This window comes from Artemia franciscana, chromosome 7 (genome assembly GCF_032884065.1).
Source record: "Artemia franciscana chromosome 7, ASM3288406v1, whole genome shotgun sequence".
Taxonomy (NCBI): domain Eukaryota; kingdom Metazoa; phylum Arthropoda; class Branchiopoda; order Anostraca; family Artemiidae; genus Artemia; species Artemia franciscana.
The window spans coordinates 57,922,363-57,938,915 of NC_088869.1; the positions used below are offsets into that span (position 1 = coordinate 57,922,363).

At 35.8% G+C, this 16,553-nt stretch overlaps 1 protein-coding gene across 5 annotated transcripts in view; it reads left to right on the plus strand.

The window, feature by feature from the left end:
- LOC136029531 (echinoderm microtubule-associated protein-like 2) overlaps positions 1-16,553 on the plus strand; it is a 139,517-nt gene that overhangs the window by 5,975 nt on the left and 116,989 nt on the right. For all 5 annotated transcript variants that reach the window (XM_065707998.1, XM_065707997.1, XM_065707999.1 and 2 more), the window contains exon 2: positions 11,161-11,298. The gene's annotated coding sequence lies outside the window, so the exon portion shown is untranslated. The remainder of the gene's footprint in view (positions 1-11,160; positions 11,299-16,553) is intronic.

Here is a 16,553-nt window from a genome sequence, read left to right on the forward strand (position 1 = left end):
CTCTCTTTTTTTTTCTCTCTCTCTCTCTTTCTATCTCTATCTTTATCTATCTATCTATCTATCTATCTATCTCTTTGCCTGTGTGTCTTAGTTTACTGTTTCCATGTCTCTTTCTCTGTCTGTGTGTGACTCTGTTTTTTTTGTATGTATTTTTGTCTCTCTTTCTCTGTGCCTTTGTGTCTGAGAGGCTGTTTGCTTTGTATGTGTATATGTGTGAGTGGCTGTTTGCTTGTCTCTGTGTCTGTCTTTACATGTCTGACTCTGTGTGTTTATATATATGTTTCTCTCTCTCTCTCTCTCTCTCTCTCTCTCTCTCTCTCTCTCTCTCTCTCTCTCTCTGTATGATTATTTGTCTGAAAGGCGGTTTGCTTATCCTTATGTCTGTCTTTGTGTGATTTTGTGTCTGACTATGTATTTGTATGTATTTTATCTTTCTCTCTATGTCTGTGTGTTTGAGCGGCTCTTTGTTTTTCTCTATGTCCGTTTTTGTGTGTGACTCTTTGTATGTATTTATCTCTCTCCCTCTCTCTATCTATCTCTCTCTCTCTATCTCTCTCTCTCTCTCTCTCTATATATATATATATATATATATATATATATATATATATATATATATATATATATATATATATATATATATATATATATATATATATATATACTTATTTGTCTGAGTGGCGGTTTGCTTGCCCCCCGTGTCTGTCTTTGTGTGTTTTTGTGTGTAACTCTGCTTGTTTGTATGTATTTTTGTCTCTCTCTCTGTGCCTGTGTGTCTTAGTGGCTGTTTGCTTGTCTCTGTGTGTGTCTGACACTGTGTGTTTTTATGTGTTTTTGTCTCTCTCTCTCTCTCTCTCTCTCTCTCTCTCTCTCTCTCTGGAATCTGTATGCATATGTGTCTGAAAGACGGTTTGCTTGTTTTTAAGTCTGTATTTGTCTAATTTCTTGTCTGACTCTGTGTATTTGTATGTATTTTTGTCTCTTTCTCTGTATGCCTATGTGTCTGAGCAGTGGTGTGCTTGTCTCTGTGTTTGTCTGACTTGGTATAATTCTATGCATTTCTCTCTCTCTCTCTTTGTCTCTCTCTTTCTATCTGTGCCTATGTCTCTGAGTGGTTATTTGCTTGTTTCTCTTTGTGTGTCTGAATCTTTGTGTTTGTATGAGGTTGCTTCTCTCTCTCTCTCTCTGTGCCTGTGTGTTTGACTGCCTGTTTGCTTGTCTCTCTCACTGTCTCTGTGTGTCTGAGAGGGTGTTTGCATGTTTCTATGTCTGCCTCTGTGTTTGTTTGTATGTCTGACTCTGTGTGTTTATGTGTGTTTTGTCTCTCTTGCTCTCTGTGTCTGAACGGATGTTAGCTTGTCCCAGTGTCTATCTTTGTAGGTGTTTTTGTCTCCCTCTTTGTACCTGTAAGTCTGAGTGACTGTCTGCTTGTCTCTCTCACTCTCTCTTTCTCTCTCTCTCTCTGTACCTGTGTTGCTGGGCAGGTGTATGCTTGTCTTCGTGTCTTTCTGTGTGTCTGAGCGACCGTTTGCTTGTCTGTTTCGACTTCGAAAAAAATCAGCTCATCTCTCTCAGAATTTGGTAAAAGCTCTGTTAACCTGTTTCAGATTCTAATATTCCCCAAATGAGCCGGCTAGTAGTATCTGTCTCTGAAAACTCCTTTTCTTACATCTCTGACTTTTTAGTAAACATTCTAAACGTTTGACTTGCAAGAATACCCTAAAAATAATGTAAACATAACAAAGTAATGCATTGAAATAACAACAGGTAAAATATCATCATAAAATAAAATGAGTGCTTTGAATTCATTCCATAAAATACTTTCTTGACATGGAACATATTCCGTTTTGGGGTGATACACGAGTTTTAACATGGTTTCAGCTAGAATCGCATCATACATTTCATCATGGCTATTATAAGGTTCATTGACTGCATCTCTTGGCATACAATCAATGGTAGTAATAATGTTCGCATGTGTCTTGGTTTTCATCAATTCGGTTTTGTATTCCTTGGTGATATTGTCTACTATTGCTCTTTTTATTTTGCTTTTGATTTCACTGTCTATTACCACATTATTTTTACATAGTTTGCAGTTTGGGCACCTAGACAAAATATGTATTAAGTTATTACTGCAGCAGTGGGCCTTTTTTTTCCTCTTTTCTTTCATTTGAATGCTAATACCAGAAAGGTGGCGATATGATCTATCAACAGGTGACGTGCTACCACCAGCAGTAGCAAGAAGCTGGCCTTCGTCATCAACTAATGGTTTTATGTTTGCAGGCCTACATTTCCATTAGTGTTACCACTAGTAGTTGCTTCTTAGCTCAAATTTTGTCTTTGTTAGCATTCAATGCAACGATAACTTTATCATATGCTCACACTTTCTTCGAATGTTTCATTTTCACTTCTTCTAATGATGTAAGTGTTTATCCTTCCAGTGCACAATTAATATTGATCAACATCTAATGAACCATCTACTGTCCATGTCCAACCACAGAATACTATGGGGACGGCCGCATAAAAAATTATATTCCAAAAAATGGTCGGGGAGGCCAAAAGTTGGAGAGGGGTCATCAGGGCTCCGGAGGGGGACATGGGGCCTGGGAGAGGGCATGAGACCATATAGGGGAATCAGGGCCCTGGTGGGGGACATTGGGTCTCGGACGGGAATATGGGGACCCAAACTCATGCGCAAGCCCCGGTAATGGAAAACAAAAGTGCTCAGGACTATTACATTATACAAATTATACCTGGCCACTTTTATTCATAATCAATTATCAATAATCATGAGCAGCGGAATAGTACTGCCTAAATAAAGAGACACTTTGGCACAATCTATTATTTATATTTTTTTTTATCAGAGCCCTTCGTCTTGAAGGAGTTGTCGTAGAAATAATGGAAAGGGCTCATTTCATTGGAAATTGCAAGGGTTTGTGCCCTTTTAATAGTCGAACGTGATTGGAGGGCAAATAACACCCCTTTCACGCCCGCCATTTCGCGAAACACATCCAATCAAAATTCTGAGATAGACATTTTGTTCAATTTAATTGGAAGGTCTGGAAATTATGTCTGAGAATGACCCCCCCCCAGAGCCCCCAGGGCAAGGGTTGTAAGTTGTGCCCTGGGGACATATAAGGTTTATATAGAAAGGGTGATTGTACAAAGCTCGGAAGGGGCCTATTGGATTGCTAATCAGAAGTTTGGTGTGCTTTTTGGTACTCACAATGATGGAGGGTGGACACCCCCTAGTGCCTTGTATTCTCCCAAAATACATCTGATAGATATTTTGAGATGGCTATTTGTTGTCGTAGAACTTTGAAAAAGGCTTTTTAGATTGGAAATTGTAAAGGCCCTTTTTAATAGTCAAAAGTGATTTGAAGGCAACTAACCTCTTCCCACGCCCACCATTTCCAAAAACACATCTAATAAAATTTTTTTAATTATCCATTCTGTTCAACGTAATTGAAAGGTCTGGAAATTATGTCTTTGAGGATGATACCCCCCCCCACATTCCTCAGGGCAAGGATTATAAGTCATGTCCTGGGGGCATATAAGGTATATGTAGAAAGAGTGATCGTAAACTTCAGAGGGGGCTCATTTGATGGGAAATCAGATGTTCTAGTGCCCTTTTAAGATTCAGAGTGATCAGAGGGCGAATATACTCCCCCCCCACCCCCCACATGTCGTAATTTCTTGAAATGCATCTGATAGAAAGTTTGAGATTACCATTTGTTGTTGTAGAAACATTGAAAAAACCTCATTTGATTGGAAATTGAATGGGCTAGTGCTCTTTTTCATAGTCGAAAATGATTGGAGGGCAACATACCCCCTCCCACCATATCCTCAAACACATCGAATCAAAATTTTGAGAAAGCCCTTTGTTCAACGTAGTTGAAAGGTCCAGAAATTATGTCTTTGAGGTTGACAACCGCCTACAGCCCTCAGGGTAAGGGTTGCAAGTTATATCCTGGGGGCGTATAAATGGGTGATCGTATACACTTCGGGGAGTAATCATTTAATTGGTAATCAAAAGTTCTAATGCCCTTTTTAAGATTCAAAGTGATTGGAGGGTGGATACCCCCATGCATCATATTTTCCCGAAATGGATTTAATAGAAATTTTGAGATGGCCGTTTGTTGTTCTAGAAACATTTAAAAAAGCTCATTTGATTGGAAATTGAATGGGCTAGTGTTTTTTCATAGTTGAAAGTGATTGGGGGCACTTGGGGGCCAGGATAAGGGCTCTAAGTTATATCCTGGGGGCATGTAAATGGGAGATCGTATAAACTTCGGAGAGTAATCATTTGATTGGTAATTAAAAGTTATAATGCCCTGTTTAAGATTCATAGTGATTGGAGGGTGGATACCTTTATTTTATTGTTTAGGCCAGGACATCTCGTATCGAAAGAGTGGTTGTAGAAACGTGAAAAAGGACTCATTCGATTGGAAATTCAAAGGGCTTGTGCTCTTTTTAATAGTTGAAAGTGGTTGGAGGGCAACTAACCCCCCTCCGACGCCCACCGTTTCCCCAAACATATTCGATCAAAATTTTAATAGAGCCGTTCTATTCAACGTAGTTGAAAGATCCATAAATTATGTCTGAGGATGACCACTGGGCTTGGGGTGGCGCAAAGCGCCACCCCAACAGCTAGTATATGTATAAAAATAAGTTGTCTGTGTGTCGAGTGACGTCATGTTTGTGTGTCGACTGACGTCATGTTTGTCGACTGACGAAATTACAGACCGGGACATCGGGACACAAATGACGACCGGGACATCTATACATATAAAAATAAGTTGTTTGTGTGTCTGTGTGAGCTATGTTACTTTTGCAATGTTGCGTGCGTCATCGATATTTACACTTCTTGGGGGGATGATGGAATTTATTCTCTTGAAATCTATCTTCTATCTATATATATAAAAATAAGTTGTCTGTGTGTGGATCTGTGGATCAGGTGACGTCATGTTTGTTCGCATATGACGTCTGAATTATTTCACACTAATACAAAAGAAGAAAAAAACTAAAAAAGGTAAAAATTACAAAAAAACTAAAAAGAAAAAAAAACTAAAAAAGCTAAAAAACTAAAAAAAACTAAAAAAAGGTAAAAATCTAATAACTAAAAAAAAAACTGAAAAAAAAATAAAAAAAGGCAAAAACTACAAAAAAAATAAAAACTAATAAAAAAACTAAAAAAGCTAAAAAACTAAAAAAACTAAAAAAAACTAAAAAAAGGTAAAAAACTAAAAAAAACTAAAAAAAGGTAAAAATCTAATAACTAAAAAAAACTGAAAAAAATAAAAAAAGGCAAAAACTACAAAAAAAATAAAAACTAATAAAAAACTAAAAAAGCTAAAAAACTAAAAAAACTAAAAAAAGGTAAAAAACTAAAAAAAACTAAAAACTAAAAAAGAAAAAAACTAAAAAAAAGGAAAAAACTGAAAAATGAAAGAGAAAAAGAAAACTAAAAAAATATGAATAAATATATATAAAAATAAGTTGTTTGTGGGTTATGTCTGTCTGTCTGTCTGTCGAGTGACGTCGTGTTTGTCCGCATTTGACGTCTGAATTATTTCACACTAATACAAAAGAAGAAAAAAAACTAAAAAAGGTAAAAACTACAAAAAAAACTAAAAAGAAAAAAAACTAAAAAAGCTAAAAAACTAAAAAAAGGTAAAAAACTAAAAACTAAAAAAAACTGAAAAAACTAAAAAAAGGCAAAAACTAAAAAAAAACTAAAAACTAATAAAAAAACTAAAAAAGCTAAAAAACTAAAAAAACTAAAAAAAGGTAAAAAACAAAAAAAAACTAAAAACTAAAAAAGAAAAAACTAAAAAAAAGGAAAAAACTGAAAAATAAGAGAAAAAGAAAACTAAAAAAATATTAATAAATATAAAAAATATAAATATAAATATAATATAAATTAGCAATCAACAAAGCACCGAGACACAAATGACGACCGGGACACAGGGAGTATAAATGACGACCAGGACATAAGTAAAAAAAAAAACTAAAAAAACTAAAAAAATGGTAAAAACTACAAAAAAACTAAAAACTAATAAAAAAACTAAAAAATCTAAAAATCTAAATAAACTAAAAAAGAAAAAAAAGAAAAAAGGAAAAAAATAAAGGAGAAAAACAAAACTAAAAAACGAATGTATATACAGACCGGGACACCGGGATACAAATGACGACCGGGACACAGGGAATATAAATGACGACCGGGACACAGGGACACAACTACAATGGGGACGCCGGGGGGCACAGGGGGATATAAATGACGACCGGGACACCGGGACACAAGGAATATAAATGACGCCCGGGACACTCAAAGAGAAATCACAGACTGGAACACCGGGACACAAATGACGACCGGGACACAGGGAATATAAATGACGACCGGGACACAGGGACATAACTACAAAGGGGACGCCGGGGTGCACAGGGGGATATATAAATGACGATGGCGACTCAGGGAATGGTCGATTAGCAATCACCATCAACAAAGCTCAAGGGCAATCATTAGAATCATGAGGTATAGATCTGAATACGGATTGTTTTCCCATGGACCATTATATGTTGCATGTTCAAGAGTCGGTAAACCTGACAATCTATTTATATGCACAGACAATGGGACAGCAAAGAATGTTGTATATTCGCAAGTTTTACGTAGTTAAAAACATATATATATATATAACCTTACTTCGGGTTGAATACATTCGTTTTTGAATTGGTATGTGATGACATAATTCAGACGTCGTTCAGACGACGAAGGTAAAGGGTATTGAAAAATGTCTAAATTAATGATAAACAAAAATGAAGAACAAAGAAATGTACTGTCAGAATACTTGCGTCAGTAATAATTACAACGGATCAAAAACAAAAGGGAAGAACAAAGAACGTCTGGTTCGAAGATCAGTGGTAGGAAAAATTAAAAGGAGTCAAAAACAAAAGTGAAGAACAAAGGAAGATGCGGTTACAAGACATGCGACGATGAGGAGTCCAACGAATTAAAAATAAAAGTGAAGAACAAAGAAATATGCGGCTAAAAGATTTGTCACAGCAAGAACAAAGAAGTATGCGGTTAGAAGATAAGTGGCAGCGAAAATTACAAGCGACACCGAGAAGGCGAGTATGAGAACGTGTCAAAAATAGAGTGAAGAACAAAGAATTGTGCTGTTAGAAGACAAATGACAGCGAAAATAAGAACGAGTCAAAAATGAAACTGAAGAAGAAATAAGTGTTACATTGGAAGATCGACGCCATCACAATCTTTCATGCCAACATAATGTTGCACAAAACCCATTACAAACTTACAAAGATGCCCTAAATTGAGCAGCTGCTGATTGCAAGTCATTGGGACCCTCTGACGTTATATATATTCCTTGGGGAGACCTCCATTTTCCCTAGGAAAGATTAGCGAACGTAGGTAACTCATTTGGACGTTGCTACTTACAACGAGAATCAATATATACAACCCTGCCACATGCCGAGTGCTGGGGCCTGACCTCGTAATTGGCTACATAGTTTTTTTTTCTTAACTGGCATATTGACATTTCTGGCCACTAAAACGATCTAAAAAGGTCACAACTTTAAGAAAAATTGTATTTTCCCAAGGTGGTTGTATCGAACCTATGGTGGCGCCATATAATACGTAAGCACCTTGCTTCCCATCTAGTTTTTTTTTAAGATCCGACAACTTTTTTAGTAGATATCTTGATGATAAGGATGTATCACTTCCTCCCCACCGAGGTGTAAATAGGTATGGAACCCTAAAAGGTCAAATTGGTACGAAGGTTTTGGCCATGATGAAACAGTGTCCAGTAACTCCTTAGTCTTACCAGTCTCTTATCTGGTTTTATCGCCCGTCTTGTTCATAGTTAGTTCTATATTTGGAGAAACAAGTCTTTAATTATTTAAATTATGTTATTTCCTTAACAGGCGATGAACATTGTTCCTAAAAATGGACTAGTCAGTTAATACACAAAATTATTCACTGCCTAATTTCTAGACTCTCCGTTTCGGGTCTTAGCTTTTAGTATAATGACATATAAGTTATTTAAAATTAGCCAACTGTTTTGTTTTTATCATGCCGGAAGGCACCTGTCAGGATACAATAGCATCAAAAAATAAGCTTCATGATAACCCTTTTCGCTGGTTGAATATGTATATGCCGGAAATTCTATTGTTGATGGAGCAGACCGTAGTCCATTAGTTCATATAGCTCGAAAGACGTGTGTGTATATGTGTGAGACAGTGGAATGGTCATAGTCTCATTTTGCGAAAACAAATGAGGTTTGATATTTTTAAGTGTCTAATGGCGTTGTAAGTGTACGACATCTTTGGAATTCTGTCATCATCTCTTGTCTATGGTCATTATGCAATTTAATGTATAATATGTGCTTTTACTCTTTTTACAAACTTGCGCTCCGCCAAAATATTTTCCTGCATATGTCCTTGTATTTGTCTGGGTGCTCGCAGTAGCCTAATGTGCAACCTTTGGATTTAAAGTACATTGTTAAAAATCTATATCAGAAATTGAAAGTAGCCTAGTGTTTAATTAGTTTCATATAAAATATGTACGTATATAAAAGTAAAATAGCCAAAGAATTTTTCTTGGGGTTACCCCTCTTTGTTAACCCCTCTTATCTACCTGTAGCAAACTTGGTAAGGGTTTATACTTGGAGTTTTGAAATTCGAGTTTAGTTTGGAAAAACAAAGTTTTGTAGTTTCATAAAATATCTCGTATTTTTTTTTTTGTCCCCCAAAGGAGCGAATATTGTGATACTATTTGTTTCCAGAGAAATTTTCATTTCAAATGACGAGTTAGTATCAAGCACTTTCCACTAGTTTTTCTCTCCCCTAGGTTACGGAAAATACCATTTCGAGAGAATTTTCATTGAAAAACGCTTTTTTGGTATTCTGAATGAAGAAAATTGAAAAATGATAAAATTGCCCCCTTCTAGATTTTGAAGAATAGAATTGGCCCCCCTCCTAAATTTTCTTAAATTGGTTCCACTTCAAGCACTCGCTGTTACAGGTCGTGAAAGGCTCTAATTACTCTCCTTACTTTTGCCCTCCTTTTGACGTCTAAAAGGATCCGTATCGGGCCGATTTTCCCAAGTCAAATGAAAATGACAGCGAAAAATGCGTCATATAGTACTATAACGGCAGAAGTAGACTAAAGAAAACTCACCGGTTTCTATGGATGCTTAAATTATGTTAGCCTATCTTAAAATTGCTAAGATTTTTGAAGGTACTAAATTTCAGTAGGGGGGACAAACTGGAGTCCAGGGCAGCCCCCCTCCCACCCAATAGCAAATTACGCCTCGGGTGGCTGGTCCTCAATCTTTTTTTAAATTGATCTTTAATCAGTGAAAGTATTGGAATTTATGAATTGGATTTTTTTTCCTTTGTATGCTAGAGAACACTATTGAGCCTGTTAAAGTTTTAATAAACATATTTTTTATTGACCAATTTAAAGGTCTTGTTGACATTTGATTCGAATTTACTTGTTGCTCCTGATAAAACAAAAAAAGAACTGAAGTATTACAATAGGCTGAAAATATAAAATTGTGTACTTGTTTTGTAGGCTTAAAATGTAAAATTCTGTTTACTCGTTTTACACATGTAGGCTTACTTAATTTTATGGTCCAAAGAGCTAATTGTGACAAGGAATTTTAATCAAGGGGCTGGTTACTATCTTTCACGGGTAGCCATTCATACCTCCAACATGTCTTGCGCCTCTGAGTACGCTTTTACTGTGCTACATGCAGGCGTATAGGCAATGGCGTTATGAGAGGTTTGACAACCATGTACGGAAGAAAGATTGGTAGCTCCTTCAAACATGACAGCTTAAAACCATTACAAATATGTCAAAATTTCTGTTTATCTGCTGATTGATTAATTAAGAATATAATGGTGGTCAGAAAAATTCGAATTGTGAATATCAAGCATGGTCGTGGATAGTTACATATATAGCTACATAATCGGTATTGTGGACAGGGGCGCATCTAGAGTAAAATCTTGGGGGGTGGCAGTGTGACAAGGGTTCCAATGAGCAAAATCTTGTGGGGGCCCAATGTGACAAAGATGCCAATAATTGACCTACAAATTGACAAATGTATTCTAAAAAAGAGCGAAAAAAGAAAAAACGGCAAGAGGGCGCAAGAAAAAATCTTAGGGGCCTAGGGCCCCCCGGCCCCTTTGGATCTGTTGGTGGTTGTGGATTTGCTCTTTGCTTTTATGTCAAGTTTCTTTCGATGTCCTCTGTTCTATTTTAACGTCTCTTCTGTAGTGAAATCGAATGCAGGGTTGTCTGAGCCCGGAGGCTCCTGGGGCAGTTTTTGCCTTATTTAGTTTTTAATCAAAACATTTTGATTTTAGTTTTTTTGTTACAATTTCTTTTTTCTGCTGAACAGGATACTGGAAATAAAAAAAGATTATACTGTAAAAAGACTTGAGAAAATCACACTATGCAATATAATGCGAAACCATAATTAGCGTGCGGGAGAGTCTCTTGTGGGATTTTCCGATCTTCCATTCGCTTCTAGCCTATTACCCAGAGCCTAGCCTATGACCTGCCTTATGTGCATTACCACCCCATTGCTAAAAAAAGGTCAGGTAGGGAGAGGAAAAGGGGCGCGAAAAAGCAGTGCTCTTTCTTGAATATCGATTACAGTGGGGTGACTTAGGGGGGGGGGAGGTTTTTTTGGCACCTCCTGTTGTTTTCGAAAAAAGACCTTTTTTTGGTATTTTCAGTGATAAATATCGTTATTCGGTGCTTTCGCTGGAAAAAAATCGATAAAAGTAAAATTGTCCTACCCACTAAGTTCTAAGAGATGTTTTGACCCCCTCCACCCAATATTTTGGGAGTTGGTGCCACTAGTCGACATTCCTGATCGATTGATTCAGTACTTGTCGGCTATTGGAAACACATTCAAGAATTATGCTTATGTACTTAATTTACTAATTCAAAGAATAGATATCATTTCTAGACGGCCTTGTAGTTTTTTCCTTTATCTGAGTTGATTGATTTTAATTGCGTCATTAAAAACACTCTTGCTTGAACAAATTGACTATATTTCCTCAGTCCTGTGAAAATAATTTTTCATTCAAATAATATAGAGATCCCAGCTGAGAGGTTTTTCTCTATTCTTTTTTTAGTTTGAAGTGATAAGGAGCGCCGAAGAATTAGTGTTGCATTGGATTGCATGCATGACAGGATTAGTTAGTGCCAAAAGGTCTTTAGATTTTACAAGACGGATAAATATGGTGCTGTAGTTTGTGTTTCAACTTGATAAGGTAAGTTTCAAATTATCTTTGGTAAGATGTTAGACTAGCTACTTTTTGCTATCTTTGAAAGAAGTTAGGAAAATGGAACGTTCAGTAATGAATCCAAAGCCAAAAACTTACCCTGGGAAGGTATTGCCAAGCTACTTTGTTAACCCTCTCCTGATTTCTAAGTCTTAGAAATTTGCTACTTGAAAGGTCTTTTTGACCCGTTAATTTCGACAAAAAAACTATTTTACCTTAATTTTCAGTTATCAGTTTCTTTTGTCTCTGGTTTTAGTTCTGAAATGCAATTCCTGTTTATTTGAGCAGAATTTTATGCCATATCAATTTTTTTTTCTAAATTTAGGAAGTGTATTTGCTGATCTTTGAAACCTCATAAATTGGGATTGAGCAAAATTGTGAAGCTGAAAATACTTTTATTGTGCTTTATTTAAGTAGAAAATCTATTTTGCAAGGTTTCACTTTTATAACACTAAGATTTTTAAAAGTCATCAAAAGTCAGTTCCCTCTAGAGAGAGAAGGGGTGGAATTAGGTACTTCATTCCACTGAAGTACCTTCTTATATCCACCTTCTTAGGATATATTTTAGTCTTTTGATCCATCCATGGATCAAAAGACTAAAAATGGGGGGGGGGCACATTGGACTGTATGACTAGTTGGTGCTAAAATGCTTGCGACTTAGGGAAGACGGATAAATATGAAGTTGTATTTTTTTTTCTAACTTGACAAGTTAAGTTTTGAATATATGCAGACATATCTGGGTCAAATAGAGTTAGAGAAAGGCGCGGGGGGTGACTTGTCGTGAAAACGACTATAAGCGTTACGAAGAGCATTAAAAAGAAATTATGTGATTCTGCTCTTTTTTCTGGTGTTTCCTCTGGGTTGAGTCCCTCTTCTCTGGTGCTACTACTACGGGGTGCTATCTACGGGGCTGGGGAAAAATATGTTTTTCAAAATCTAGAAAGGGGACAAGCTTGTTTTTTTTTTCAGTGAAAATATCAGAAAAGGCATTTTTCAAATTCTGAGTAAGATAAGGGGGGAGGGATTAGATTGCATACATGATAAGATTAGAAAGCGCTAAAGGATATGCACATTAAAACAGACGTATAAATTTGTTGCTTTATTTTTTTTCAAACAGTTCGTGGTAACGAACTGTAGTAAGGAGCGACCCGGCTCAATAGTAACCAAAACTCTAAAAAATGGAATTTTGATACCAATAGCTACATCAAAAGAATCGCATTTTAATGGTGGTTTTAAATATATAAGTTTCATCAAGTTTAGTCTTACCCATCAAAAGTTACGAGCCTGAGAAAATTTGCGTTATTTTAGAAAATAGGGGGAAACGCCCCCTAAAAGTCATAGAATCTTAACGAAAATCACACCATCAGATTCAGCGTATCAGAGAACCCTACTGTAGAAGTTTCGAGCTCCTATCTACAAAAATGTGGAATTTTGCATTTTTTGCCAGAAGGCAGATCACGGATGCGTGTTTATTTATTTTTTTGTTTTCTTTTTCCCAGGGGTGATCGCATCGACCCAGTTGTCCTAGAATGTTGCAAGAGGGCTCATTCTAACGGAAATGAAAAGTTCTAGTGCCCTTTTTAAGTGACCAAAAAAATTGGAGGGCACCTAGGCCCCCTCCCACGCTAATTATTTTCCCAAAGTCAACGGATCAAAATTCTGAGATAGCCATTTTATTCAGCGTAGTCGAAAAACCTTATAACTATGTCTTTGGGGACGACTTACTCCCCCACAGTCCCCGTGGGAGGGGCAACAAGTTACAAACTTTGACCTGTGCTTACATATAGTAATGGTTATTGGGAAGTATACAGGCGTTTTCAGGAGAATTTTTTTTGGTTTGGGGGAGGGGATGAGAAGAGGGGGATATGCTGGGGGAACTTTCCTTAGAGAATTTGTAATGGGAGAAGAAAATTTCCATGAAGGGAGAGCAGGATATAGGCTACTAGCATTATTTAAAAAAAAACAATTAAAAAATAAAAGTGAAAAAGCTTTTTCAGCTGGAAGTAAGGAACAGCAATAAAACTTAAAACAAACAGAAATTATTACCCATATGAGGGGCTCACCTCCTTCTAATACCTCGCTCTTTACGCTAAAGTATTTTCAGTAATTTCAACTACTTATTCTACGGCTTTTGTGATTCAGGGGGTCATTCTTAATGAATTGGGATAAAATTTAAGCTTTAGTGTAAAGAGCGAGGTACTGACGATGGGGCGAATCCCCTCATATATGTAATAAAAACATGAGAATACAAAAGTTCTTTATGTAAGCTAATTTATAAGTTACGTAAATCTTTTACCAATAAAATGATTCGTAAAAATTAAAAGTTCTAGTTGCCTTTTTAATTAACCAAAAAATCGGGGGGCAACTAGGTTTCGTCCCCCGCTCTTTTTTTTGTCAAAATCATTCGATCAAAATTATGAGAAAGCCATTAAGCCAAAAAAAATATATGCAAATTTCGTTTTGATTATTCCTCTGCGGAGAGCCAAAATCAAAACATGCATTGATTCAAAAACGTTCAGAAATTAAATAAAAAAAAAAGTTTTTTTAACTGAAAGTAAGGAGCGACATTAAAACTTAAAACGCACAGAAATTACTTCGTATATGAAAGAGGCTGCTTCCTCATCAACGCCCCGCTCTTTACACTGAAGTTTTTTACTGTTTTAAAAAGAAGAATTGAGAGAAAGAGTCAAACTTTAGCGTAGAGAGCGGGGCGTTGATGAGGTAGCAGCCCTTTCATATACGAAGTAATTTCTGTGCGTTTTAAGTTTTAATGTCGCTCCTTACTTTCAGTTAAAAAAACTTGTTTTTTTTATTTAATTTTAAACTTAAAGCGATAAACAAAGTTATTTTAGGCACAAAATCATAAAAGTTTCTGCCATCATAAGGGAAGGGGGTGTTCTCCCTCAACGATTGGTTCAATGGTACCTCTATCACCGATATTTGAGCTTCAAATGCACTGTTTTCGGAAGGAACCCTTTTATACCCCCTTGCACATTCATTGGAGCACGCAACACGCACGATATTAAAGATTAAGGATGATATAGTTTAGTTTTAAGAGTCCTAGAAAGGAACTATTTTGATACAAAATGGGTAAAGATTTCGGTGTTTTGATCGATTTGCTTACTAAATCATGATTATACCGCTCAAATGCGTCTTTTAGTGCTCTTCCAAATATTTAATTGCTACAGTCGCAAATTTCATTTTGAGGCCTTCAAGTGACACCTTTATTTTTTTGTTGTTGTTGTTGCTAGTAGAACTAAGATAGGAGATAAAAAAAATAAATAAATATGTTCTTCGATTCGCCATTCATTGTTCTTCTCAAATAAGTTAATCACCGACATTCCAATGGACCTTGACCCCACCCTCCCTAATGGGGCCAGATATAGCTTTAAGCTCTATAGATAATTCTACTCATTTTTCTTTTCAAATTAGCTTTATTTGGCACGATCAAGCAACTGCAGTCGTGACGACAGTTGTTTTTATTGTTCTTTGTTTGTTAAATTGTTCTTTTTATTTCTATTTCTCATTTTATGAGAAATTTTCTCATTTTATTTTCTCATTTTATTTCTCATTTTCTATTTCTCAAGTTATTTCATTTTCCCAAAGTTCTACTACCAAAAAAACGTAGGATAAATTGTGTCACCATACACTTTTAAACAAATAAAATAGAATTCGGGGCCATTACCAACCTTTAGATTCCCCCCAGACTTTTGCAAAAAGGTGTCTCAAAGGTTCTAGTAATTTTATATGGTTGCAAGGATTTTTGCAATGGTTAAGCCGTACTAAAATTTAATCGTTTGCAGGGTTAAATACATAGATTTTTGTTTAAATTCATTTCTGCCAAAATCCTATTTGAAGCCTAAGATATGCCCATACACGAATTTTTCTTTGGCGATTTCCCGTGCATGTAAGCATGAGTATGTGCTTCATCTTAATTAAAATTTCCAATTACAATTGTTAATTACGTAATATCAATTGTTAGTGAAAGTTCCCTGATCATTTTTACATACACATCTGTGACGCGCCGTATAATTCGCCTGTTTTTGACTACTTTCCAAATTTGCCCCCCCCCCCCTCAAGGAGCTGGAGAAACAGACGCTACTTTATTTTTGAAATATATTGCTGCTAGTATTTAAATTAAACAGAGCCAGAATCAGAAGGATTCCTGCCTATGTCCCTAGTGTACGTCTTCTGATTTAACGGATTTTGTTTTTATTGATAATTGTTTAACTGATAATAGGAGATGCTGAACCTGAAGATTTTTAGTCACAAAAGAAAATTCTTTCGCGTGTCCTCAGTTTTTTCATTCATTTACGCTCTATTAAGCGAATTTGCCTGCAAAGCTACATGAGTTTGGTATCCAAGCTAAAAAAAAGATCAATTATTTTCTACCATCCAGAGTTTTTGTCCAATTGTGTTTTAAACACTTTCTTGGGGGGTCGAAAATGTTAAATTTGAACCAAAAAATTACAGGTCTTCAAAACTACGTTGTATTTTGAATGTAAAATAGAAATAATGTTAGAAAATTTTCTTAAACAGCTCGAATATCTTTTTCTTAAAAAAAGAAATCCAATGGAGGAATAAGCTGACATTTATTTGTCTCTAAAACTATAAAGTTTTAGAAAGACTCTTTCTCTTAACTCTACTTTTTAAAACAGTAAAAACTTCAGCGTAAAGAGCGGGGCGATAATGAGGAACCAACCCTTTCATATGCGAAGTAATTTCTGTTCGTTTTAAATTTAATGTCGCTCCTTACTTTCCGTTAAAAAAAACTTGTTTTTTTTTATTTAATTTTTTGAACGTTTTTGAATCAATGCATGCTTGGATTTTGGCTCTCCGCAGATGAATAATTAAAACGAAATTTGCATATTTATTTTTTGACTAAATGGCTTTCTCATAATTTTGATCGAACGATTTTGAGAAAAAAAGGAACGTGGGAGGAGGCCTAGTTGCTCTCCGATTTTTTGGTTACTTAAAAAGGCAACTATAACTTTTCATTTTTTACGAATGTTTTTATTAGTAAAAGATATAGCCTACGTAACTTACAAATCAGCTTACGCAACGAACTTCTGTATTCTCATGTTTTTATTACGTATATGAAGTTGTTTACCCCCTCGTCAGTACCAAGCTCTTTACACTAAAGCTTAAATTTTGTCCCAATTTCTTAAAAATGACCCCTGAATCACAAATGCCGTAGAATTTATAGTTCAAATTACTAAAAATACTTTAGCGTAAAGAGCGAG